The sequence below is a fragment of the Phyllobates terribilis genome, unplaced genomic scaffold (assembly GCF_046119375.1).
Source record: "Phyllobates terribilis strain yellow unplaced genomic scaffold, ASM4611937v1 Scaffold_13__5_contigs__length_258822181, whole genome shotgun sequence".
Lineage (NCBI taxonomy): Eukaryota > Metazoa > Chordata > Amphibia > Anura > Dendrobatidae > Phyllobates > Phyllobates terribilis.
The window spans coordinates 116392296-116418429 of NW_027362773.1; positions in this window are offsets into that span (position 1 = coordinate 116392296).

Consider the following 26134-nt stretch of genomic DNA (forward strand, 5'->3'; position numbering starts at 1 on the left):
GTCCGTATATGTTGAAAGGAGAGAATTTTCGGCACTTTACTTCTGGTAAAGTGTATAATCCTAGGTTGTATTTGATGTGTGACACGGGCTATGTTATATATATATTGCAGTGTCCGTGCAAATTAAAATATGTAGGCATAACAACTTATGATTTCAAAACCAGAATCATCCATCATCGGAACACAATATGTAAAAAGAAAATGGATTTACCAGTCCCAAAACATTTTACAGAGGCAGGACATAGAGAGAGGGATTTACAATTCTATATAATAGATCATGTTCCCCCTGTGAGAAGAGGTGGCAATCGTGAGAAATTACTTAAAAAGAAAGAATTAGAATGGATCTACAGATTGGAATCCTTAAAGCCTAACGGACTTAATTTTTATGTTTCTATATAATATATTGGGATTATGAGACATTTGTTTGGCTTTCTTGCAAGATTAATATTGTAATAATGTACTAGAATATATTAGATTAAAAGTATGTGATTGAGGGTAGCCAAATTGAAATAGGTATATTCCCCTTTAAATTATCGTGGAACTACAAGCCTCAGCAATAACCTAGGTGTGTTTCCCCTTTAAAAAGAATGCAGAATTGGAAGCCCTTTAAGGGATATAATTAAATGTTAATTGGGAAGTTAGCATAATGTTCGTGACGCGCGCAGGGGATGGGGACGACTCGGCGCCCGGGTCTTGTTGTTGCCTGACCTTGGGGGATGTCGCGGTGGTCGGCTCCCGGGCCCGTACCCTAGGGTCACTCTTAAAAAGTGAAAAGGGGGAAAGTTTATATGGGAAAGGGGAAATGTTCGTGATGCCACCTGTAGATTCTGGTGAGGATCACCAGAGCTGCGGCAGTCCTCTGAGGCCTGTGTTCATGCAGCTTAGTTGGTGCAGCTCCCCACAGGTGGAGCGGGGCCTCAGGGCAGCGTAAGAGGTAGGGATGCAGGACAGAGGGGACCCAGCCGGGTCAGAAGAAGAACAGGTACATTCACAACAGTTCACTTCAGTACCTTTACTGGTGGTGTTTCAGGCATGATCCAGGGCACTGTAGGGTGAAGGGTGCATTTCAGGACTCTCCCCAGTGAGCGAGTGTGGGGCCTCCTGTTTCTTGCCTTTTCCTGATAAGTTTATGACCTGCCTGAAGCTAGGCCTAACTTGGTCTCTGTCTTGCACCTGCTGACCTGGTGGTAGGGCCTTCTGATGGAGATCACACTCCCTGGTCTCTTGGGCCTCTGTGATTCCTGACCCTGGGATAACGGTCAGCTTCTGGTGTTCCTGGGACATATAGTTCACCAGGGCTTCCGGTAGTTTCTGCTGGTCCTAGAGATCCTTGCAGACATGGACCTGGTGTTCGGTAAATGGTCTTGGGGTGATCTGGCTAAGCTCCTCTGCCTCCTATGTAGCTCGCTTACTCCACTTGCCTTCGGCCGCGCTCGGGGCCCTCACTAGGCTTCACACTGGCAGTAGGCCTCGCTACTCTTCACCGCTCTTATGGCGTCGGCACACCTTAGGCTCACTAACCTGAGCTCTCTGAGTCTGGACTGGGCTTCACTGCAGGCTAGCTTCTGCAGGAGCTGGACCTAGCTCTGTCCCCTGAGGAAACTGTTCTATAGACCGAACTTCTCTCTCTGTGGACTCCAGACTGACTGAACTGCCTAGCTCCACCTTCCCTCTTTATATCCCTAACGGGCTCCCTCTGCTGGTCTGAGGTGGAGGGTGGAGGTGTGTGAATGCTATGAGGGCCTCTTGTGGAGGAATCTGTCCATGCACCCCTCTAGGATCTGTGGCACCAATGGACAGCAGGTCTACTTGTATTTATAGGGGGTTTGCGATATATACACACTACCATTCAAAAGTTTGGGTCACCCATACAATTTTCTGCTGTCCATGAAAACTCATACTTTTATTTATCAAATGAGTTGCAAAATGAATCGAAAATATAGTCCAGACATTGACAAGGTTAGAAATAATGATTTTTATTAGAAAAAATAATTTTCTCCTTCAAACTTTGCTTTCGTCACAGAATGCTCCCTTTGCAGCAATTACAGCATTGCAGACTTTCAGTTGTTCTGCGTCTCACAAATGTTCTTCTGTGTGATCTAAACACCTCAAACTTTGATTCTTCTGTCCATAAAACTTTTTTTCCAGTCTTCCTCTGTCCAATGTTTGTGTGCTTTTGCCCATATTAATCTTTTCCTTTTATTAGCCAGTCTCAGATATGGCTTTTTCTTTGCCACTTTGCCCTGAAGGCCAGCATCCCGGAGTTGCCTCTTCACTGTAGACGTTGACACTGGCCTTTTGCGTGTACTATTTAGTGAAGCTGCCAGTTGAGGAGCTGTGAGGCGTCGATTTCTCAAACTAGAGACTGTAATGTACTTGTCTTGTTGCTCAGTTGTGCAGCGGGGCCTCCCACTTCTCTTTCCACTCTGGTTAGAGCCTGTTTGTGCTCTCCTTTGAAGGGAGTAGTCCACACCGTTGTAGGAAATCTTCAGTTTCTTGGCAAGTTCTCGCATGGAATAGCCTTCATTTCTAAGAACAAGAATAGACTGTAGAGTTTCACATGAAAGTTCTCATTTTCTGGCCATTTTGAGAGTTTCATAGAATAAACAAATGTAATGCTCCAGATTCTTAACTAGCTCAAAGGAAGGTCAATTTTATAGCTTCTCAAATCAGCCAAACCGTTTTCAGCTGGGCTAACATACTTGTGCAAGGGTTTTATAGGGTTTTCTAAGCATCCATTAGCCTTCTTACACAGTTAGCACAGTTAATACAATGTACCATTAAAACACTGGAGTGGTGGTTGTTGGAAATGGGCCTCTATACACCTGTGGCGCCCCTGAGGGTTCAGTCGCCACAGGGGTACTGCACCTTGTAAAAGAGGTGTGGTATCTTCTCTCCGAGGTAAGGATGGGGGGGGGCACCACACAGGACCCCTTTTACTCACTCAACACCACACTGCTCCCATTCTGTAGGGGGTGTAAAGCACGAAGTGCTGCCCCGGTCCTGAATGAAAGAGCAAGGGGGGGAACCAAAGATAGGGGGAACCTAGTGGCTAGTTGGGTGGAGGAAGCACTTTACAGTTACACTTGCTAATTTATATTTAAACAACGGCCATCTTGGGTTCAAGGTCTTTGATTGTGATCTTCATCACTGAACGTGGCTTTCTGTTAGAACCTGCAGCTGATTGAAGATACACGGTCCTCGTCCTCTGGCCTTGAGGCGAGGAGCGGGCTAGAGTTAACAGCTGCCTCTACCCGGTCAAGTTCCCTACCTAAGAAGGCCTGGAGGGGAGCAGAGGAGAAAGCTCCACAGGCATAAGGATCCCAGGGGATGTGGACGGAGCGGCGTACGCCACCTGCTACCCTCATTCTGGCCAAGCCAGAGGGACTCCTGCTGCAAAAGGGGACCGACCCCCAATATCTGACTTTGCTACTTCACGTCCTAGTCAGAGAAGCTCCGGAGGCTTAGTGGATCCCACCGGTAACGGACGGAGCGGAGTCGTCACCCGTACCCTTGTTCTGTGTATAGCCAGAGGGAGACCCAGCCTTGTAACACGCACCACATACGGACAGGAGAGGACCTAGTGGGAAAGTCTAGGAACACTCTGGTGCGGGGGTCCTGATTGATGCACCCAAACTACCCGGAGTGTGTTGAACCCCTTCCTGGTGGCCGCAGCGCGCCGTGAGGAGCGAGGAGAAGCCTTGCAGCTGATGCCTAACATCGTGAGTAAAGCTTGGAATACTGCATCCATTGCCTCCGGTTCATTATTTCAGCGCGGCACCACATCGCACCCCATCACCCACTACTACTCCCCTGATCCCTCTTCTCTGCCCTGAGGCCCTGCTCCGCCTGTGGGGAGTAGTACCATCTTCTGCTGCCACGACATTCCGCCTCGGAGGACTGCCGCAGCGCTGGTGGCGAATCACCAGACACCACAGGTGGCGTTGTCATATTAATCCACTCGATTACCACCGTCCCTATTTTTGATTGTGACAACCCTGGGCACGGGCGGGGCCTAGGCCACGACTGCATCCATCCTCCACCTGGAGGCCCGGTTCCGAGTACCCCTGTAACGACCGGAACGCAGGTCGAATGTGTATGAGGAATATGGCGCTACTATGAATGACTCCGACTTTGTATAGTGGCGGAACACTTTCTTTTTTAACTGATCACAAGAATGATCGGGTTAAACAATTCTACAAAATATGGGTCACAACAGCCACTAACACAAATTACAAGTTATGCAGCCCGAGAGAGCCCAAGTGCCAATCTCGCGGGGATGAGCCAAACTACCCCTGGGCTATGCGACCCCCACCCTTATTCCGTACAGGGTCAACCCAGGACGTTACCGCGGACGTGGCACGTGGTCCTCCCTGGAATATAACCTTACACCCCCCTCACACACTAATACAATGAGATCTCGGTACCCTTGTTTTCCCCTTAGAGAACACTCATATTTTACCAAAGCGTTACCTGTACAGTGTACAGTTTCTCTTCTTACAAGAGCAAAGAGAAATCTCTCAGACTTAATACATATACAAACAGTTAACAAACTAAACCTTTAACTAGAGCCTGATCTCCGGCCACAGGGTTTGATCTGCTTCTCCTTCTCACCAAACTCTCCAGCACATCCAGGTGTAAGCAGAAATTAGAATCAATCTCAGTCTCAAAGTGTAGTTCACAGCAGGGCTCCTTTGTAGTATCCACGTGCACAGTCTTAGTATGCCAGATCTTTCACAATCTCTGGATCAAGCCTGCTCAGTCCATCAGCAGTGATATACACCAGGCAGTTCTCGGCACCCTGGAATCACTAACTAGCTTTCCCTAACTGACTACACAGTTGGTGACCGGTCACATATCTCAGTTACTCACAAGGCACAGCTTCTCCTTGGACACACAGTCTGGCTCCAGTCTGTATAAGCTCTCCAACGTCAAAAACAGCATCAGCCCGCACGTCCCCTTCTCTCTGCACTTCCTGGATCTCTGTTTTCCTGGGCTTTTCACAGATCCCCGGGCATTTTCTTTACTTGTTTCTTGCTGACCCCTAATGGCCGGACTAAGTCATTGCAGGAGAAATTTACACTGTCATAAATATGAGCTCATTACCAGAAAGACATGTCAACATGTTACACTCCACCCCACTTACAATTTGGCGTCCCGACAAATGGTTTCATACCACTCATATGTAACACATACTTTTCAGGATTGTATTGTATCAGGGGAACACCAGCTATGCTCCTCTCCGATCTCCGCAAACCAGTACCTGCAGAGCTCGATCTAGGGTCCACCGTATCTAGTGGAACAGTAACATCAGGGGCGGTGTCTGGAACACCTGGAACTTGCGCTATTGGACTCTGCACATCCGATGGTCTCACCCAGAAGTCATCCCAACAGTCGCATTCAACATTGCTCGGTGCAACTGCCGTAGGTGGCACAGGTGACTCAGGGTGACACGCAGGTGTGTCGGACATACACCTCTTTAGCCAGTTCCGGTGCATTGTGCGACAGGGTCCAATGCACCCTTCGGGAACCACTGTGTACACACTTCCCCCTGGGAATACCCTTTCCACTACTGTGTAGGGCGTTTCCTCCCACCTGTCGCTCAACTTCCTTCCCGGACGCGTGATTCGTACTAGCACCTTATCACCCGCCCTGAACTCATCTAGGTGCACCGGCCCCCGATCTCGGTGGGGATGATCCTGCACACGGTCTTTTTCTATCCGGTGGATTTCACGCAACCTTCGGCGATGATCCTCGACCCACTCACTGGCTGTACGATATTCTGGTTCATCGGGTACAGTGAGACTAAGTTCTTCAATCTCTCGCCCAGGCCAACCGAACATCATCCTCCCACATAAGTTCTTAGAGGAACTCAGTCCATCGCTCCTTCTGCCTCTGTTCAAGCGTTCTCAGCATCTGGAGCAAGGTTCAGTTGAACCGTTCACAGGCCCCATTTCCCTGCGGATGGTAGGGCATTGTCCGGGATTGCTGAATCCCATAGACTTGCAGCAACTCCGTTATGAGCTGACCTTGGAAGCAAGCACCTTGATCTGAATGTATCCTTTGAGGACACCTATAAACCTGGATGAAATGCTTACAAATTGCCTCTGCTGCAGACTTAGCAGTCTGATCTTTGGTGGGGACAGCGATGGCAAACTTAGTAAAGTGATCAGTCATGACCAGACATGAATGATGACCACTTCTGGCGTACCTAATTGACAAATAATCCACCATTAGCACTTCCAGTGGGGCAGACGTCACGATTGTCTGGACAGGAGCCCTCTGCTCTGGGGACTTATTCAGCTCGTATGCCCGGCACCTACCACACACCTCTCTCACAACCTCTTCTAAGCCAGGCGTGTACACGTACCGGTGCAGCCAACGATAAGTCTTCTCAGGACCGAAATGTGCACCTCGCGTATGAGCTTCCTGGGCAATGTCTGGAGCCACTGAAGCTGGAATTACTACCTGCCAACGGTACCCCAGCTCTGCTGCTATGTAGATCCAGCGATACAGTATCCCCTCCGCTATGACCAATCGATCCCACTGCCTTAGCAGCTTTTGCCCTTCGTTTCCCAGCCGGGCTCTTGCTCTCCCATCGGGCCAGGACTTTTGACTCAGCCATTTCTTTACTCGTGACAGTTCGGAGTCTGCGTCCTGTAACTCAGCCCACTCTTGACGAGTCTTGCCCAGCAACGTGGCGACCCGTGTCGCCACCCCACTTGAATGTGCCACATCTACGAACACAGGCAGTCACCTCCGGGGATCTCAGTATCCTCGAGGTCTTCATCCACCCCATGCTCGGGTGCGCCTCGGGTCACTCGTGATAATGCGTCAGCATTGGAGTTCTCTTTACCCGAACGGAACCGAATCCGGTAATTAAACTTGGACATCCAAGCTACCCATCTCTGCTCCAGGGCTCCAAGCTTAGCGTTTTCCAAGTGTGCAAGCGGATTATTGTCATCACGAGAATCTCAGAACCAGCCAGATACTCTGCAAACTTCTCAGTCATGGCCCACACCAGGGCCAACATCTCCAGCTTAAACGAGCTGTAATTGTCCGGGTTTCGCTTGGTGTCCTGTAGAGACCGGCTAGCATACGCGATGACCCTCTCACGCCCATCTTGTTCTTGGGCTAACACAGCTCCCAGGCCATGGAGACTTCCATCTGTGTACAGGGTGAACGGTTCGTCAAAGCGAGCATATGCCAATAAAGGTGCCTGTACAAGGGCGGCTCTGACCCGATCAAATGCCTGTTGCTGTCGGTCAGTCCACCGAATTGGCTGATTCTTGGGCCCCTGTGCCGTCCCTCTCAACAACTCATTCAGTGGTTCAGCCACCTTAGCAAAGTCTTTCACAAACCGACGGTAGTATCCTGCTAAACCAAGGAATGCTCGCACTTCTCTCACGGTCTTGGGACAGGGCCACCCCTGAATGGCCTCAATTTTACTCGGTGCTGGTCGCACACCGTCAGCAGACACCACATGCCCCAGATACTCGATCTGTGTCTGGAACAAGTGACATTTCTTTGGCTTGATCTTAAGTCCATTGTCTCTCAGTCGGTGCAACACTTGCCGGAGCTTCTTCAGGTGGTCGTCGAACGAATCTCCAAATATAATCACATCCTCCAAATAGATCAGCACGGACTCGAAATTGTAATCGCCCAAGCAGTATTCCATTAATTGCTGAAAAGTTCCTGGAGCATTAGTCAGTCCGAAGGACATTCGATTAAATTCATACAGTCCCATTGGCAAGATGAATGCTGTCTTCTGCCGATCTAGAGCTGCCACGGGCACCTGCCAGTAGCCGCTGGCCAGGTCAAGGGTGGAGAAGTACTTCGCCTTTCCCAGGGCAGACAGGGATTCCTCGATCCGGGGCAATGGGTAGGAATCACGTACTGTGTGCACATTCAGCTTACGGTAATCAACACAAAACCGTATGGTCCCATCCTTTTTCCGGACCAGCACGACTGGTGCGGCCCAAGGACTTTGACTCATCCGGATCACCCCATTATCCAGCATCTGCGCCAGCATTCCTTTGACCTCCTGATAAAGACTCGGTGGGATCTGGCGATATCTCTCCAGAATTGGGGGGGTGTTTCCCGTGGGTATCTCGTGCTCCACAGCCTTGGTGCAACCAAAGTCTTCATCTCCCCTGGAGAAGGCAGCCTGATATTCCCACAGCGCAGCCTCCAGTCTGCGAGCCTGTTCGGGAGTCAACTGGGACTCATCCACGCCCATGATTTCCATAATCCTTTTGCCATTCCACTCAGGCATGGGGGATTCTTCAGCTGTCGTCTGCATCGACAGGGTCCAGGCGGTCCGGCTGTCTGCCCTCAGTGTGAACTGGCTTTTGGGGATGACTCCTTCACCACACACATACACGTCAGCCAGCTTCGTGCCCACTGTCAGAGTCACCTCATGATTCTGCAGATTCAGGCATCTCACTGGTACACTTCCATCTTGCACAATGGCCAGTGTTCAGGCTATCATCGGGCTATCCGTATCTTCTGACCGTCCCACCGGTTCCAGAATCACCTCCACACCATTCAGTTTCCTGTGCGTCCCTACCGGCATCAATACAAGCTTCTCTTGACCCAGAGCGATTACAACGGCAGACCCGTGTGGGACATACATCGCTCCCACTGCTCTTCCTTCAGTCGTGCTCTTTTGAATGCCGCACGAACGGACCACCTGTTGCAGGGCCCTCTGAGTGGCTTTGTGGGGTGTCGCTCGTTTCCAGTATCTCAGACCATCGCGCTCAAACAAAAGGGAGTCCAGTTCTCTCAGGATATTCATTCCCAGAACCACCGGGAGATTCGGCCTCGCCTGAGTCTTCACGAGCACCACTCCTTTGGTTCCCAACTGCTGGCCGCACAGCTGTACTCTCATCCAAGCGATGCCTGCCACTGGAATTTCTTCATCATTAGCGGCCTTCAGCCTTAGCAGGTGTCCTGACTCCGTTTTGACAGTCTCTTCGAAGTGCGTCTTGAAAAATTCCATCGGCATGGTCGTCACCTCTGATCCGGTATCCACCAAGCCCGCCACCTTCTTTCCTGCAAACTGCACATCCAACGTGGGACTCTCTGCAATCAGATCCTCGGAACAGACATTGGGCGCTGATTTTCATTCCTGCCTCGCCGTATGCCCAACTACAGCAATGGCCTCTCTTTTACCGATGGCGGGACTTCAGCTGGCAGACTCCTCGGGCAGTACCGCTGCATATGCCCCAGTTCTCGGCATTGCCAACATTGAACTGGTCTTCTTGCCCTACCTCCGGATGCCTCAGGTCTAGGAGCAGTCGGCGTCCTCCCTGAGGTATAGGGGGGTTGATCATAAAGGGGAATAGAGGGGTTCGTCAAGGCCGAGCATATCGGAGGCGTCCCCCGAACTTGCATCTGCTCTACCTGTTCCGTCAGGTTTTCCCCGGTTTTCTGCAAAGCAGCCAGCTGTGCTTGAACAGGATCTGGTCTCGGCTCTCCTGTGTTAGCCACTTGCAGGCTACTCCACTGCAGAGCAGGCTTCACTTCCAAAGTCCGTGCTACCGCCTCTTCCTGTATTTCGGCATAGGTGACACCAGGGGTATTCCGCGCCTTCAGCAACAATTCGCTCCTTAGCGCCTCACTCCGTATCCCCTCGATGAACTGATCCCGAAGAATGCTGTCGACATCGGCTTCAGTACCCACGGTTACAGGCGATTTCTTTTTGATCTCTTGATGCAATTCCTCCAGCGCTATAGCATACTGGATCAGGCTTTCTCCGTCTCTCTGGGTCCGGGCGAAAAACTGTACTCGTAGTTGCCCTGCCGCTGCCACGTGATCAAATGCTTTCCCTAGTATCCGGATGATGTCATCGACCGTCTTTCGCCTATCCTCAGGTTTTAACAAGACAACTTTACGGGCATCCTCCTCCAGAGCATTCAGTGCGACTTCCGGTTGAAGCTGAGAGCTGACACCGTGCAAGGCAATGGCATTCTTCAACCTGCCTATCCAATCACTGAACAGCAAGTTATACCCATCAAACTTGGCCAGGTGGTTAAGTAGTACGCCCGTTGCAGAGCAACCAACTAACCGATCCCTACCGATCACAACAGGAGAAGGGGGGTGGAGTACTACAGCGGACGCGGCAGTACCTTCCGCGCTACTGTCACCATTCATGGCGAGCACCGTATCCTGCCGACTACGCCAAGTTGTAACGACCGGAACGCCGGTCGAATGTGAATGAGGAATATGGCGCTCCTATGAATGACTCCGACTTTGTATAGTGGCAGAACACTTTCTTTTTTTACGGATCACAAGAATGACAGGGTTAAACAATTCTACAAAATATGGGCCACAACAGCCACTAACACAAATTACAAGTTATGCAGCCCGAGAGAGCCCAAGTGCCAATCTCACGGGGATGAGCCAAACTACCCCTGGGCTATGCCACCCCCACCCTTATTCAGTACAGGGCCTACCCAGGACGTTACCGCGGATGTGGCACGTGGTCCCAGGAATATAACCTTACACCCCCCTCACACACTAATACAATGAGATCTGGGTACCCTTGTTTTCCCCTTAGAGAACACTCATATTTTACCAACGCATTACCTGTACAGTTTCTCTTCTTACAAGAGCAAAGAGAAATCTCTCAGACTTAATACATATACAAACAGTTAACAAACTAAACCTTTAACTAGAGCCTGATCTCCGGCCACAGGGTTTGATCTGCTTCTCCTTCTCACCAAACTCTCCAGCACATCCAGGTGTAAGCAGGAATTAGAATCAATCTCAGTCTCAACGTGTAGTTCACAACAGGGCTCCTTTGTAGTATCCACGTGCACAGTCTTAGTATGCCAGATCTTTTACAACCTCTGGATCAAGCCTGCTCAGTCCATCAGCAGTGATATACACCAGGCAGTTCTCAGCACCCTGGAATCACTAACTAGCTTTCCCTAACTGACTACACAGTTGGTGACCGGTCACATATCTCAGTTACTCACAAGGCACAGCTTCTCCTTGGACACACAGTCTGACTCCAGTCTGTATAAGCTCTCCAACGTCAAAAACAGCATCAGCCCGCACGTCCCCTTCTCTCTGCACTTCCTGGATCTCTGTTTTCCCGGGCTTTTCACAGATCCCCGGGCTTTTTCTTTACTTGTTTCTTGCTGACCCCTAATGGCTGGACTAAGTCATTGCAGGAGAAATTTACACTGTCATAAATATGAGCTCATTACCAGAAAGACATGTCAACATGTTACACCCCCATCTCTCAGGGTGGGCAGGAGGCGTCACACAACTTGGCGTAGTAGGCAGGATTGTGTGGCCGCAGCAACGGAAGAAGTTATCCCCATTGCTACCGGGTACTGTGTGCCTTTACAAAAGACTGTCGTTTTATATTCCATGTGGCGCCCGCCCAAGAAGAACAGACGCCATTATGTGCAAAAAGAACAGCAACCCAGCACCTCCCATCGTGGGCATGGCTCCCCAATGACGCCAAAAGTGCAGACCGCCCCCTCCAGCAGAGATATTCCGCGCAGGGATGTCCGTCAAAACGGATGGGGCGTCCCTGGGAGTGCCCGTCAGCCAGCCGCCCTGGAGCTGCCCCGAAATGAGGAGGAGCCAAAGGAAACAACGAGGTGTGGCCGCAACAATCCCAGACTCACCGCACCTTGCAGCAGTGATGGACGCCGCCGAGGAGAGTCGTTCCAAGCCCTCCAACGCTGGTCCACAAGCTGCTACCTTCCAAGGTTTGGAAGGAATCCACCTAACCCCCGGAGGAGGCAGAGTTCTTCCGCGGAGAGACGCAGGACCTGACCCGGAGGGTTGAAGAGGCCCAGCGAACGGTGGCCGCAGCATGGCGGGAGGAGGTGTTGCAAAAGATCCGGTCCCGCCGCCAAAGTTCTGCGAGCCAAAGTATTGGAGCAGAAGCCCAGGAGGAGGAAACCCCGGAGGCCGTGTGCAGCCCAGGAGAGGGGTAAGCAAGAAATCCCCGTCCCTGGCGCAAGACGCACGGAAGCCCTCCTGGATCTGATGCTGGCACCCCTGTCCCCGGGCGCCGTTGTTTGGCAGCAGCTCTGGAGCTCGAAGCCCCCGTCACTGCCACTGCCGGAGGCCTGCTACGCCTCCCGACTCCCGGTCAGCAGGATCCTGCCCTTACTGGGGATACCACCAGCCCCAACTCGGACTGGTCCTTACTTGTTGAGGACCTGCAGCAACCCCAGAGTTCTTCCGCGGAGAGACCCAGGACCTGACCCGGAGGGTTGCGGAGGCCCAGCGATCAGTGTCTGCAGCATGGCGGGAGGAGGTGCTCCGCAAGATCCGTGCTCGCCGCCAGAGCTCTGCAAGTATGGTCAGCGGAACAGCAGCCCAGGCGGAGGAAACCCCGGAGGCCTCGTTCAGCCCAGGAACGGGTAAGGTGCAAACCCCCGTCCTGATCGCCACATGCACAGAGGCCCTCCTGGATCTGATGCCGGCACCCCTGTCCCCGGGCGCCGTGGTCTGGCAGCAGCTCTCAGCTCTGGAGCTCGAGGCCCAAGTGACCGCCACTGCCGGAGGTCTGATATGCCTCACGACTCCCGGTCAACAGGATCCTGCCCTTACTGAGGAGACCACCAGCCCCAACCTGGACTGGTCCGTACTTGTTGAGGACCTGCAGCAACCCCTGATGTCGCCGCGACCCACACCCCCGTTCGCCTGCCCGGCGGCGGAAGAGATGGCCTGGGATAACCAGGGGAGCAACCTGATAGGCTTCCCCCAGGAGACCCAGGCTGAAGCGCAGAGGAGGGAAGAGTTCTGCAAAAGGGAGCTCCTCCAACTCAACAAGGAGCGGCAGGAGAGGAGGATCCGCTGCGAGCGTTTAGAGGTGGGCTCCAAAGCTGCGAAGACGAGGGCCCACCAGGCGGAGGCCGCCCGTCCAAGCCCCCGGGAGGAAGGTCTAATAGTCCGCTTCCACCAGGAGGCAGGATGGGGCTTCATACGGGGTCCCCAGTTTGCCGAAGACGTCTTTGTGAGTAGACGGGACGTCGAGCTGCAACTGAAGAAGGGTCATCCTGGCCGGAACCTCTGTCCGGGTGATCTGGTGTCATACACCCGCCACCATGGGGTGCGTGGATGGTACGCCCTGGACGTCCACAGGGTGTTCAAGGGTGACACCCCCACGTGCCTGTCAATAGAGGACCAGTCAGGCTCCGTAGGGAGGAATGAGCCTTTTCCCCGGTGGGGATACCTGGACTGAGCAGCCCCGGAGGTTGTACCTCCCTGTTGACTAAGTTACCGCTATAAGTTATTATGTTGTTTTTCCTCCCGGTTTAAAGAGACATTTGTCCCTGCGGACATTGGCAGCAGACAGACTTCTTTTGTAAATAGTTCAGCATCTATTTAGGTGCTCCCTATTGGTTTTATGCAAAACCACTCTACTTCTACCTCAGACCTCAGAAGCAAAACCTGTCTGGAGTGGCTCTCCTGGAGGTCCAACTCAGGATCTCCATGCGCTGCAGCCACCCCAGGGCCTACGTTGAGGGTTTGGGACAGGTCCCTCATGCTGCTGAACTGACACTTTCTGTAGTGCCGGCGTCCCTGCCCTCTGCTAGGCAGGGACGCTGCTCCCCTCACCGCTCTGCCCCGTGCCCGGCGTCCCTCTCCCGCTCTGCTGTCAGCGCGCGCTCCTTCCCGGCGTCCTCCTCCCGCTCTGCTCTCAGCGCGCGCTCCTTCCCGGCCCTTGTGCTTAGGGCGCGCGCGCTCCCCTCCTCTTAAAGGGGCCGCGCGCGCCGTCCTAAGGAGTCCCCGGCCAATGGCCGGAGGACTTCATCATATATAAGGCACCTCCTCCAAAATGGAGGTGCCCGAGCAATGTTGTTTGCACCTGTGTCTCACCTGTGCTTCAGCCCTCAGGTCCCGTTGCCAGTCACCTGCCAGTTACCTGTCAGATTCCTGCCTGATTACTTGCTACCTGTCTGCTAGTCTGAGGTCCGACGGTCTGCCTTACTACTCCTGTCAGTCTGTCTAAGGACCAGCCTGCCCGCTCACCTGGGAGCGCACCTCAGCTACCTGCCTGCTTTCCTGAGGTCCGACGGTCTGCCTTACAACTCCGGTCAGTCTGTCTATGGACCAGCTTGCCCGCTCACCTGGGAGCACTTCTCCGTTACCTGCCTGCTTGCCAGCCCGGAGGCTCCGCTGTCACGTGCTGTGACCACCAGCTACTCCAGACTCTTGCCCGCTCACCTGGGAGCGCTTCTCCGCTACCTGCCTGCTTGCCTGCCCGGAGGCTCCGCTGTCACGTGCTGTGACCACCAGCTACTCCAGACTCTTGCCCGCTCACCTGGGAGCGCTTCTCCGCTACCTGCCTGCTTGCCTGCCCGGAGGCTCCGCTGTCACGTGCTGTGACCACCAGCTATTCCTGAGACTCTTGCCCGCTCACCTGGGAGCGCTTCTCCGTTACCTGCCTGCTTGCCTACCTGGAGGCTCCGCCGTCACGTGCTGTGACCACCTGCTATTCCAGAGACTCTCGCTTGCTCACCTGGGAGCACACATTCTTCATCTGCCTTGCTAGCCTACCTGGAGGTTCAGCCATCACAGGTCGTACCTACCCTTTATCCAGAGACTGCCCCGATCACTTGCCGTGTCCTCCTGCCCGTACACCCAGAGACTGTCCTGGTCACCTCCTGTGACTACCTGCCTGGTCGCCACCCGCTCCCTTACAAGGACCGCCCCCTTGTATTGCAGCCCAGGGGTTCCGCCTCCCAGACCCGTTACACTTTCTACTGTATTTTCTACTGATTTGTCTACTTGCATAATGCCTCTTTGATGTTTTATACATTTGTACTATATTATATTTTGTACTATTTGCAGCGTTTAAGAAATTGAGCCTCCCTTAAAGGGAAGAAAGTTTTACTGTTATAAAATCATATAAAAGTCTGTACCAATGCTTTGCTCTCTTTCCAGCCCGCAGACGTGCTGCGTTTCACCAGGGGGGAATGTGGCGCCCCTGAGGGTTCAGTCGCCACAGGGGTACTGCCCCTTGTAAAAGAGGTGTGGTATCTCCTCTCTGAGGTAAGGATGGGGGTGGCACCACACAGGACCCCTTGTATTCACTCAACACCACACTGCTCCCATACTGTAGGGGGTGTAAAGCACAAAGTGCTGCCCCGGCCCTGAATGAAAGAGCAAGGGGGGAACCAAAGATAGGGGGAACCTAGTGGCTAGTTGGGTGGAAGCACTTTACAGTTACACTTGCTAATTCATATTTAAACCATGGCCATCTTGGGGTCAAGGTCTTTGATTGTGATCTTCATCACTGAACGTGGCTTTCTGTTAGAACCTGCAGCTGATTGAAGATACACGGTCCTCTGGCCTTGAGGCGAGGAGCGGGCTAGAGTTAACAGCGGCCTCTACCCGGTCAAGGTCCCTACCTAAGAAGGCCTGGAGGGGAGCAGAGGAGAAAGCTCCACAGGCAAAAGGATCCCAGGGGATGCGGACGGAGCGGAGTACGCCACCTGCTACCCTCATTCTGGCCAAGCCAGAGGGACTCCTGCTGCAAAAGGGGACCGGCCCCCGATATCTGACTTTGCTACTTCACGTCCTAGTCAGAGAAGCTCCGGAGGCTTAGTGGATCCCACCGGGTAACGGACAGAGCGGAGTTGCCACCCGTACCCTTGTTCTGTGTATAGCCAGAGGGAGACCCAGCCTTGTAACACTCACCACATACGGACAGGAGAGGACCTAGTGGGAAAGTCTAGGAACACTCTGGTGCGGGGGTCCTGATTGATGCACCCAAACTACCCGGAGTGTGTTGAACCCCTTCCTGGTGGCCGCAACGCGCTGTGAGGAGCGAGGAGAAGCCTTGTAGCTGATGACTAACATCGTGAGTAAAGCTTGGAATACTGCATCCATTGCCTCCGGTTCACTATTTCAGCGCTGCACCACACCGCACCACATCACCCACTACTACTCGCCTGATCCCTCTTCTCTGCCCTGAGGCCCTGCTCCACCTGTGGGGAGTAGAACCATCTTCTGCTGCCACGACATCCCGCCTCAGAGGACTGCCGCAGCGCTGGTGGCGAATCACCAGACACCACAGGTGGAGTAGTCATTTTAATCCACTCGATTACCACCGTCCCTCCTAGCCCTTATTTTTGATTGTGACAACCCTGGGCACGGGCCGGGCCTAGGCCATGACTGCATCCACCCTCCACCTGGAGGCCCGATTCCGAGTACCCCCATCTCTCAGGGTGGGCTAGCGAGGCAGGAGGCGTCACACAACTCTATCTATGTAGATATTGCAATAAAAACAAGACTTTTGCAGCTAGAATAGTCATTTACCACATTGACAATGTACAGAGTGTATTTCTGATTAATTTAATGTTAGCTTTATTGAAAAAAAATGTGCTTTTCTTTCAAAAATAATTACATTTCTAAATGACCCCAAACTTTTGAACGGTAGTGTATATATACCTATATGGTCAAATGTAGAAGTGGCCCTCTAGTAATATGGCGCCTTATCCTTTGAGATCCATATTGCGCATGTGCAAAAAAGAATTGAAAGGATTATCTTTAAAAAGATGACGATTTGGAGTACAACATGGCGACGCGCATGCGCAGAAGCTAGTAACATGTTTTTCTTATGTGAATTACGGACATGCGCTGTGTAACTTCCGGGACGCCGGGAGCAGCGCATCCATGTGTGGGCACATGTCCCTATACTGTGAGTGGTGGGGTGAGTCATAGAAATCACCACATATTAACATATATTATGCACACATGTATTAATTAAAGGAATTATGATATTATAATGATTGGGTAAATGTGGTGGATGTTTTATAGTAAAATTAATTGTGCTCTGACATTATTATATTGCACTATGCATTTTTTTGCACTATTGTCACTTTCGTATTTCACAAAAATTGAATTGTATATTAATTGTAAGTTGATTGGATCACCTATTTATATGACTATGATACAATGATTCACTGCTTGAAAAAGGTCTCCACTGGACCGAAAAGTTGCCCTGACATGATGGGTCAATAAATCATCACAAATTGTACTATGGAGCGCTGCCTTTGTGTTTTATGGATACATATAAACCTAGCTATCTACCTATCACTATATATATATATATATATATATATATATATATATATATATATAAATATATATATATATATATTAAAGACAGCACCATTTAATCATTACTCACTAGTGGGTGCCAGGCCTCCAAACAGTCTGTCCAAACTGTTGCATATCAATAGAAAGTATATCAAAAGGCAGCACTCCAAAAATTCTTTAGAACAAATGGTCTTTAATGAGCCCAAAAGGCAACGTTTCGGTTCACAGAACCTTTCTCAAGCAGATTTCAAATGCATATGGTGCAATATATATATAGCTACAAACAGTGATTCCATAATTACAAATAATTTATACAAAAACATGATTTCTCAAAAAAAGTGCAGTGGTGCATATCACAAAATACTATTCAGTTACATACATAGTGATAAGATTTTATATATATATATATATATATATATATATATGTATACACAGAGAGAAAAAGAGGGAGAGAGATTGAGATTGCAGCACTGTGACATCACGATAAATGTTATGTCACAAGTAGTGTGATGACATCATCGCATTCTAGATCCCAGTGTTATGGCCTTAAGGAAATCACTGCCTCACAGACCCCCAAGGGTGAGGGAGATCTTTTGTTTTTGTGATAAACAAAGCAAAAATTGATTCTACAATGAATATAGAAAGAAGACGAGCCCAAAGAGATCGGGTTCTAAGAGAGAGGAGAGGATTAAATGAAGAGCAGAAACCGCTGTTCGCTTTAGGGCGAAAAGACATTATATTACCGGACATGGACACTGACGCATCAGAGATGGCGTCCAAACGACAACATCTGGATAAAATGAGAAAGTCCAAAAGACATGAGATCTTTACAGAGAGAAGGACCATGGAGAACCTCATGGAGTCTCACTCTGCAGCCTCCGCTGAGCTTCAGAGGGCCATCCTTATCTCCTTGAAAAAAATCAGAGATATGGTCCCTGAAATAAGGAGGAGGAACAAAGAAGCCATCCTCAATAAGCGGAGAAACATCAGCGCAGAGATAGAGGTGGAAGAGGTTCTCCAAGAAACATCAAGACAAGTCTCATCCACATCGGAAAGTCTAGAGACACCGAACCTGCAAAGAGCAGCAGCCCAGAAAAGAATTAGAAACAGCAGAGACTGGGTTGTCCAATGTAGGAGACATATGATCTATGCTAAACCCATTATAAATGGGAATGGTGCACTATGGAGATCCCAGTCATCATCTGAAACCATTTCCATTCCAGAGTTTCTCTTCCAGCTGAATGATTCTTCACCTGACAGATCAGTGGACAATGATGAACCAGGTAAGATAGAAACTTACTCAGAATAATAAGACTGGGGGTGAGGGGGATTATAGTCCTAATGTTATGTACAGGCCACAATTATTAATGTTATCTAACTGAAGAACTGTCCTTGTTGCCCGTAGCAACCAGTCACATTTCATTGTTCTATGATGGAATGTTAAGAAATAGAATCTGTGCTGTGAATCGTTGCTATGGGCAACAAGGACGTTTTTGCTAATAGACAATTTTGTTAAAGGAAAAAACAAATATTAGACATTTCCTGCTGATTTATATCAATCTGATTAAAATGTAATGTAGGTTCTGGAGATATATTTCTTAATAAATCTTGTATCATCTCAGCAGATGGAAGCAGTGAGACATCCTCTGACTCATCGGACATACCAGTACAAGACCTTGGGGATGCCAATGTCTCGGGAGAACTGGTCAAAGGCAAATATTCCTATTGACATTTGCAGTCTCGAGTTCCAGAAAGATCTTGGAAAGGGAGGCTTCGGAAAAGTAAGTGTGAATTTCTACTCCTCCGTGCTCCCCAATGTATCCTGCCCCAGATACACAGGAGGGAGATACATATTCATTACTGGGTGTTCATATGTAATGGTGACTGGGATAAACCAGTGATCCATTACACAGATCCCTATAATAGATGGGAGTTGGGTCTGATCTGTTATGATTTTTCTCAAGGTCATCTTGGCATCACATCCGGTCAGTAAAGAACTGCTGGCCGTGAAAATCATGAACAAGAGTCGTTGTTCAGAGGAGATGATCAGTGCAGAGATGAACGTCCTGCTAATAGCCACCGGGTGCCGCTACCTAATGTCAGCACGAGCAGTCATGGAGACACCTACAGAATATAAAGTAGCCATGGACTTTATGGCCAAAGGAGACCTGAGTGGCCACATGGCACGATTGATGCCTTTTGATACAGTAACAACAAGGTACAGTCTTATACTGGTTAGCTGCCTGTACATTATAGTCCAAGACCAATAGACAATGACAGCAGGAGAAAATTATGACATAAATAGGACACGTGTCATCTCCTAATGTTGTCTTTTTGATTGTGTATCTAACCACTGATCCAACCTGTACTTTCTACTCCACAGACTCTTTGCGGCAGAGATGGTGTGCGGACTGCAATTCCTGCATGAACGTGACATTATACATCGGTAATCAGTTCATCTTCATAAATCTGTCCCCTGTGACTCTCTGTTGTCTCCTTACATATCTATTGTAGAAAGTTCTTTTCATGAATTCTCCTCACAATCATTGTCTTCTCCCTGCAGGGACGTGAAGCCAGGGAACATCCTCCTCAATGAGACCGGACACATTAAAATCTCTGACTTTGGCTTATCCGCCATAGTCATGTTTGAGGACGACATATTGAACAAATATGTTGGCACGAAAGGTTACATCGCACCCGAGGTAAGTAACATCCCAGTGTGATTAATGGCGATAGTAGGACTGAGGAATAATCTGATCACAAAGTATCCTGCAGATATCTATCCACAGATCGCTCCTTATATCCTCTGTGTGTAAATCCCCTCCCCGGTATATTCAGATCATCTCCTATCTTATGTTCCCACAGATAATGGACGGTAAGAGCTACAACCATCTGGTGGACTCATTTTCCTTCGGTGTCATCCTATATATGATGATTGTAGGGATAAAGCCATTCTATAGCCGAGGCTCAACGAAGGAGTACCACAAGTCTCTGCAGGAGGACGTCCCATATTTTCCACCCGGGATCAGCATTGATGCCATTGACATCTTAGATGGGGTGAGTAGGGTCAGATAAAGGAGGATGATGGGTGATTATAAGGAAAGGTAGAAGATTAGATGTGGACAGTCGGTAGATATTGTGTAATAATGTATCATTAATAATACATTATATAATGACTAATGGTCTTTCTCATTTTCCAGCTTCTCTGCAAAACTCCATTTTCCTGATTTGCCATAACATCGACCATCCGAGAGCACCCATTCTTCCAGTTCATAAACTGGAGCGACGTGGAGTCCGGAAGAACCGACCCACCATTCAAATAAGACTATGTAAGTGTAGGATGTAGGGAAACAGTGTTATCACTGCCTAGTAACATGTATACCCACTATACACCTTATTATTATACCCCCCCCCCCGTATACAGTATATATGTGAGGAGCCAATTCTCAGACGTGTATATTTCTCTTCTTACAGGAGTATTAGGCTGATAATAATCAGCCCCATTCCAGTAACATCTAGGAGTGAAGATTAACATGAATTGGATGAGACAACTATACTGGACTTCCTCATTTACCGGACTGTGACAAATCCTACCGAGCTTCCACCACGTAACAGCCACGTAGATTCGAGCACCAAACATCCAGGGATTTATTTATTCTGATCGCCATATTTGGGGTCAGGAAGGAATTTTTTTCCCCTGATATGAGGATAATCCAGCAACGAGTCCTCGGGGTTATTTTTCGCCTTCCTCTGGATCAACATAGCAAGTAATTAAAGGCTGAAATTGAAGGACTTCTTTCAGCCATACTTGTTATGTTACCATCTGGACGACTCATCTACAGTGTGGTGGTAAGGAGACGACTACAAGATATGGACAGACAGAAGGCAGCGGCTGCTCTTTCTCCTACCGGATATGGACATACAGAAGGTAGAGGCTGCTCCTTCTCATACTTGGCCTTGTACAGACAGAAGGCAGCCGCTGCTCTTTCTCATACTTGGCCTTGTACAGACAGAAGGTAGCAGCTGCTCCTTCTCATACTTGGCCATGTACAGACAGAAGGAAGCGGCTGCTCCTTCTCATACTTGGCCTTGTACAGACAGAAGGCAGCGGCTGCTCCTTCTCATACTTGGCCTTGTACAGAGAGAAGAAGAGGCTGCTCCTTCTCATACTTGGCCTTGTACAGACAGAAGGTAGCGGCTGCTCCTTCTCCTACCTTGCCATGGACAGAGAGAAGAAGCGGCTGCTCCTTCACCTTCCTGGCCATGGTCAAACAGAAGGACAAATGGTTGATCTTTGTGCTTTAGGAATCCAGAAAAGCTCCATCTACACAGATCACACATCACACATTCCTGCTCTTCGCCTCTCCGTCATGTGTGATCCAGACCTGGATATCCAAAACCGGCACAAGTGCAACCAAAGGCCCGAGGAGCGGAATCATCAACATCTGCTCCTTTCTATAGAAAGTGACTGTATATACAGACTTTCTTTTTTCATCTTTGCATGTTATTAACAACTTTCATGCACAAATAAATATATTGAACATCTATGCTGCTTCTCTTTAGATTCTTCTCATGTATAGAACTGCTTTTTTGGTATTTTATTACCGTATATACTCAAGTATAAGCCAAGTTTTTCACCACATTTTTTGTGCTGAAAAAGCCCGCCTCGGCTTATACTCGGGTATATACTCAAGTATATACAAATTCCGTTGGTGGATAGTGGTGGGGGGGTTGCGGCGGCGGACGGAGGGATTGTGGCTGCGGAGGAGCGGGACACACTCAGTAGCCGGCTGCTGCAGCTACTACGTCTGCCCGCTGCTAAAGGAAAATGAATATTCCCTCTTCTCCACTCCCATGGGCGTGGAGAAGAGAGAATATTCATTCTCTTTAGTAGCGGGCACAGAAGATCGCGGAGCCACAGGTCCTGCTGACAGTGCCCGTTACTAAAGAGAATGCATATTCACTCCTGTCCACGCCCATAGTCCCGCCGTGGAGAGGAGTGAATATGCCGGCATCTCACATCAGCTTCTGAGAGCATATGGCTGTGACGCCATGCACTGCTCAGATGCTGACATGAGCTGCTGACATGAGCTGCTGACATGAGCAGAACAGGACGCAGCGCTGGAGCAGAGGTGAGGAAGGAAGGTGAGCATAAGTGTTTATTTTTTTATGTGTGCAGTGATGGGGCCATACATACCAGGATTAGGGATGAGGGGGCCATACATACCAGGATAGGGGGATGAGGGGTGCCATACATACCAGGATTGGGGAATGAAGAGGCCATGCATTACCTGGATTGGGGATGAGGTGGCCATGCATATGTGGCACCCCAGGGGTCCGGTTGCCACAGGGGCATTGCCTCCCTCACAACAGGTGATGCCATGCCTTGAAGCAAGCAGGGGTCCCCTAATTAGGTTTTGTTAAGCATGCAACACTTTCCTGGCTCCAGACCAGCAAGGGGAGTCCCTCCCCTTGGCAACTGGGATCTGGGGGCGGGGTTAGTTAGACTTAGTGTGAGGAGTTGAAGTCAGGACGTCGAGGAGAGAGGAGCTTGGGAGTGGAGCTGCGTGGCAGTTCACTTCTGAGGGACACAGAAGAATTGGACACCAGAGTCCAAGGCTGTGGGGCACTGAACGCCCAGCCGCAGAAACCGGAGGGCAGGAGACTGCAGGTCTCCTGGCCCCATCAGACGCCCGGAGGCTCAGCAGCACAGAGGGCCCAGCACCGCCACATGGGAGCGACGCAAAAGCAAGGCCCGAGCTGCCTGCCATACAGGTGAGCACAGAAATGTTGCACTCAGGGACGAGGGCTACCGCACAGCTACAAGCAGCAGGGCCAAATAGTTTAGTGGAAAGGGAAAGCCTCCAACTTCACCTGGCAAGGAGGATTCTTTACTTGCTTCCAGGCTGCCCGGACTTCCGCTTCTAGCCAGTACCCTAGTCCCGGCTTGTCTAATCACCACCAGTAAAGATAAGAGGAAACCGCCATTAAGTTGTGGACTGATTATTGCTGCGCCATCAACCCCTGCACTACAATGCCCAGCATAGCCCATAACATCTACACTGCCCTGGATCTAAGCTCTACCTGTGGAGAGCCACAGCATCCCTGCTGCAGTAACATCAGCTCCAGAGGACCTGCTCCGCAGCGGCGGCTCCCTTGGCCACATACCACAGGTGGCGTCACGAACTTTATACAATCACTATAAATTCCCCTATCAATAACCCCTTTTTATTGACCGCCCTGGGTCATGGACCGAGTCACCGCCATTGTGACATCCCCCCCAGCATCTACCGGCCCGGCATCGGGCACCCCACGGCCCAGGGGGCGCGTCACATACCAGGATTGGGGGATGAAGGGGCTATGCATTACCAGGATTGTGGATGAGGAGGCCATGCATTACCAGGATTGAGGATGAGGAGGCCATGCATACCAGAATTGAGAATGAGGGGGCCATGCATTACCAGGATTGGGGATAAGGAGGCCATGCATACCAGGATTGGGGATGAGGGGGCCATGCATACCAGGACTGGGATGAGGGGGCCATACATACCAGGATTGGAGGATGAGGGGGCCATGCTTACCAGAATTGGGGATGAGGGGGCAATGCATACCAGGATTGGGGTATGAGGGTGCCATGCATTACCAGGATTGGAGATGAGGGTGCCATGCTTACCAGGATTAGGGGTGAGGGGACCATGCATACCAAGATTGGGGATGAGGGGACAATACTTACCAGGATGGGGAAATTTACCAGTAGCTGCAGCATTTCCCACCCTAGGCTAATACTCGAGTCAATAAGTTTTCCCAGTTTTTTGTGGTAAAATTAGGTACCTCGGCTTATACTCGGGTCGGCTTATACTCGAGTATATACAGTAATATCATGATGACCTAATGTATTTGTCAAAGGGGCTGAATATCTCACATAAAGATTTCTGCATAGAGTAAAATATTTAAGTTTTAAGTGTTCATAAAACCTGAATCACCATAAGTAGATGGCATTCCTATTCCACATCTAAAATGTATACAGACCTCAGACCAGACTCACTATAGAAAATATACACCCAGACCCAGGAAACAATTACAAACCCCAGATCGTACCCCTAAATAAGTACAGACCCAGACAAAACCCACTAAAACATAGACAATAAACCCACTAAATGCAAACTAAAAGCTCAACCAACTAGAAATATATAGACTTAGACTAAAGAAATACAGACACTAAACCCCTTAAATTCAGACACAGATCAGCCCCCTTTATAAATACAGACCTCCTAAACACAGACACAAAACTCCTTCAATAGAAGCCCATTCCCAACCCCTAATTATATACAGACCCCCAGGGATGTACATAGAAATCATGGGGCCCCATAGCAGAAGTTATAATTTCATCCTTCACAAAAAAAAAATAAATAAATAATAATAATAATATAACAGACAGTATGAAACCCACCTAGTGAATTCCTACACACAACCCTCCAGGAGCACAGTATGATGACCCTGCTATATGCACCCGTGGCAAAGTATAGTGACCCCAACACAGTATGATGCCCCAACTGTGACCCCAACACAGCTCTCCAACAATATGATGGCTCCCACACAGATTGATTGACCCCACAAAAGCCTCCACACTGTATAATGGCCTCCACATAGCCCTACAAACAGTAAAATGGCCCCCACATTTCCCTACAAACTGTATAATGCCTTTTCATTCATGGACTGCGGCACCAATCAGTTCTCCCCGGCTCCTTGGTGTGATTGGTAGCATGGATTACAGTGAGGGACACTTAGGAAAGGTGAGTAGAAGAATTTTTTATTTTATTCTTATTTTTACAGGTGGACACTGCAGGAACAGACACTACTACTCTCATCATTGTCCCTGCTGGTGCTGATCGCAGCGCCGGCAGGGAACCATGATGAGGGCAGTGTTCAGCACCCGGTGCTTGGGAACAGCGCTAACTGTAAACTGATTCCCTGGCGCCGGTACGTGTGATCCTGATGCGGCACACGGGACACGGATATCTCCAGTACCAGTAATATACGGACGTGTGAAACCGGCCTGAGTATTGCTGATCCTAGTGAACCAAATGTAAATTCAACTGAAGAAATAAATATTGCACCTTTTACTGGTGGTATACCATCCACCTACATGCCTCCAATAGCTCCAATATTCGATCTGTTTCAGGACAGGGTAATAAAAGATGTGGAAGCTTTAGTATTCACAAGTCCCACTGACAATTTAAGTACAGGGGAACTAAAAGCATTGAGTGAAATCAAAAACTGGAAAGATGTAATAATTTGTAAAGCCGACAAAGGTGGAAATATTGTGCTGCAAACTAGGAAGATGTATATTGCTGAATCCAAAAAAACAGCTGATACTTTCGGTAATATTAACCTGGCTAATGATCCTACGAATAAATTTAAAAACTTGTTAAGAACCTTTTTAAGGACGCAGGTGGAGAAAGGTATTTTAACTAGAAAAGGAGCAGAAAAATTATTACCGCAATATCCACAAAAACCATATTGGTACTGCATTCCCAAGGTCCATAAATCTTTAACCACCCAGCCTAGACGCCCGATAGTGTCGGGCATAGGCTCAATTACAGAGCCTTTGTCCCAATATTTGGACTCGTTACTGAAACCACTATTGAGAAATATTCCATCATTGATTAAGGACACCGGATCCTTCTTGAGTGTAGTTAGCGAAATAAATTACTGCAATAGTTACATGCGTGGCTTGCGTTTTTCCTCATTTATTTTTAGCTTTTTTTTTTTAATAAATATGTGGAAACCGTGACCAATCCATATCTAAATACATAAAAACATACTTAAGATATGTGGATGACATATTTGTAACGTGGGCTGGTACTCAAGAACAATTGAGTCGTTTGTAAAATATCTGAACGACATTAATATTGAAAATATGAAAATTACATCAGCATGTGGTGGTAATGAATTGGAATTTTTGGATGTAAAAATGAGAGTAATAGATGGTAAAATCATAACTGAAAATTGTAGAAAGAAAACATAAACAAATTCATTATTACATTTCAACA